Source organism: Eptatretus burgeri, chromosome 1 (genome assembly GCF_056783735.1).
Source record: "Eptatretus burgeri isolate ZD-2024b chromosome 1, Ebu_testis_v1, whole genome shotgun sequence".
NCBI classification, from domain to species: domain Eukaryota; kingdom Metazoa; phylum Chordata; class Myxini; order Myxiniformes; family Myxinidae; genus Eptatretus; species Eptatretus burgeri.
In genome coordinates, this window is record NC_140961.1 from 54,426,463 (window position 1) to 54,428,962 (window position 2,500).

The 2,500-nt window shown below is 45.0% G+C and overlaps 1 protein-coding gene and 1 long non-coding RNA gene across 2 annotated transcripts in view; one reads left to right on the plus strand and one right to left on the minus strand.

Annotated features, from left to right (window-relative positions):
- Positions 1-2,500, plus strand: part of LOC147034512 (E3 ubiquitin-protein ligase TRAF7-like) — a 140,703-nt gene that overhangs the window by 13,546 nt on the left and 124,657 nt on the right. The gene's annotated exons all lie outside the window — the stretch shown is intronic.
- Positions 1-2,500, minus strand: part of LOC147034513 (uncharacterized) — a 9,056-nt gene that overhangs the window by 3,038 nt on the left and 3,518 nt on the right. Inside the window, exon 2 of the long non-coding RNA XR_015059082.1 lies at positions 1-1,588. This exon is cut by the window's left edge and continues 3,038 nt beyond it. This is a non-coding gene — a long non-coding RNA (uncharacterized LOC147034513). The remainder of the gene's footprint in view (positions 1,589-2,500) is intronic.

Here is a 2,500-nt window from a genome sequence, read left to right on the forward strand (position 1 = left end):
GTCTACGGACTATGTACCCACACATGTTCTCCCCCTGGAGTGGAACTGCAAACAAGGGTAATCCGTGTTTTCCCATATACGCCTTCCTAATGCAATTGATCCCAATGTTTACCTTTTTTCTTCCCTGTGCACCCTCACAACCCATTCCTTGTTTCCCCTACCATTGACCTACCAAACATTCTGATCTCTATGACATTCCCAAAATGTCCTCACTATCTGTTATTGTCCATATTATCACGATTATACACATGCTAATCAAACACTGCCACATCTGTCATAAACCTCCAGTAACATTCTTTCTCTTTTCGATTTCCTGTATCCTTTTGCAATGAGATGCGTGAATCCATGATTGGCTTACCTTTTCTTGACAGCTCCTTGGGTAACCAATAATACCTGAAAAAGTCCAGTCCACTGCATCTTTAGGACGTTCCTCCATTCGAACACTCTGTTGTCAAACTCTTTCACAATATTTATAAGCATCACAAGAGTTAATATTCATTTATACATGTCCATATATTTTACAGACATTCTACCAATAATTATATGTACTGTTTGGCCTTGCCCTTAAATTGGTGACCAGGATCCCAGAGCCCTGAGCTCAACTTTCATTTACCACTAAACGAACCCCGAGGGCTAACTCAGCCTGTCACTCCTTTAAGACTGGCAAAAAAAAAAAAAATATGAACATCAGTACACTGGTAATAGGGACACCGCATCAGCAGCACAGTCATGCTCCAACCAGTGATGCACCCAACAGCCCAAAGGCAGCACACACCACAAACATTTGATAACACATAGCTGCTTCCAAAACTTTCGATTTTACAAATTTTCGATTTTCTCCCACCTCTGCAAGTTCTTGAGTGTACCATATTCTCAACACCTCCTTCTACATCATCCCCCTTTTGTTCGTGCAGCTCATTTTTATGAGCCAAAGCGAGCAAAACCTTTTGGGTAACCACTTTGTTGTAGGGGCTGGGTATCAGCAGCAAGCACGACCGCTAGAGGGAGCAGTAGAGTCAGTTCCACCGACCGCACCCTTCTTTCCCATTCATAAGTTGGTCGTCATCAGAGAGCGTACATAGCCCCACGGTCTACCATTATGACAATACAATGCACAGAGAACCTTCCCAGGTACGGTGGCTGCTATGATATGAAAAACGCGTTTTTAAAATACCAACCGATGCTGACGTCAGAAGACAACAAATTCAGATCTCAACGTAAACAAAGATGTGAATTCTGCCTGCCCGAACCGACCCATGGGTTCACACCACTACCTTCACCACAGATGCATGTGCTCACCTGCACCCACTATTTGCTCACCCACTGACCCAGACGATCCTTATGGTGCAATTATCCCAATCGCCCCTTGGCGTCCTGGTGTTGCAGACTCCCCTTGCAGACCCCTGTCTCCAGCATTGCCATCCATGTTTACCAGGTGCTCCTGGCCTACTCCCATCACCATGAGGGCCAATCATGACCACTTGGGCCCGGAGGTCCGATAGGACCTGAACCACCAACAGTTCCACTGCCTCCCGCTTCTCTAGGCGGTCCAGACAACCCAGTGGCTCCTTGGGCACCATCATGAAGCCTATAAGAAGCACATAAGGGCAGAGTCATTAGAATATAAAATAAATGGAAATTTATACACAAGCACCCATACAGGTTCTGCTTAAGGACTGGCCCCCACCAGACACCCCCCCCAAAAAGGGACCTCGTTGGGTCGTTATTGATACTCCCCCCTCGGAGGGAAGGTGAGCTGGAGGTGAGAAGCTTCCTTGGACCTTCCTGCCTCGTGCAATCCTTGACAATCCGGCTCGATGGTACTTGAACCTGCAACTCGATACCGCTGCAAGCACCAGGTAGTTAGGTAGCGTTGATTGCCAATGGAACTCCCCCACAGGCGCTTGGCACGTATGCTCATCGGAAAGGCCGATGGTGGAAGGTAGCCAGGGAGGATGTCGTTGTTGTAGTTTTTTTCTTCATATGTGCTCAATATATTACTATCGATTTAACTATTCTTGACTAGCACACTTTGCGACATTAAATATCCTCTTATTTCCACAGTTCCCCTACATTGTGCCATCTGTACAGTATACACATATCAGGAATATGCTTTCACCCTCGGCTAGATTGCATACCGCAATTAGCACAGAATCACTTTCCAAGATGTTATTCTCAGTGTACACTACATACCCTGACAGTTATGTCCAGTATCGGACATCTTTCGATTACCACATTTTACTCGAGCAGTGAGTCAACCAACACTGCCTAATCAGATATCATCCATTCATCCATTTGGACCACACTTCTGCAAAGCATTTGGTTCTGCCCAAAATAAAATAAAATAAAGTATTTTCCTCTGTTCCCGGCTGAGTTGTGTTTGTAATTATGTCCACAGCCACAGTTGCGATTTTAACTCATTCTTCATTCAAACATGTCATGGTAATGGTTTTTAAAATCTGCCAAATTCTCAATTATCTTTTACATGAGCCTAAAGTAA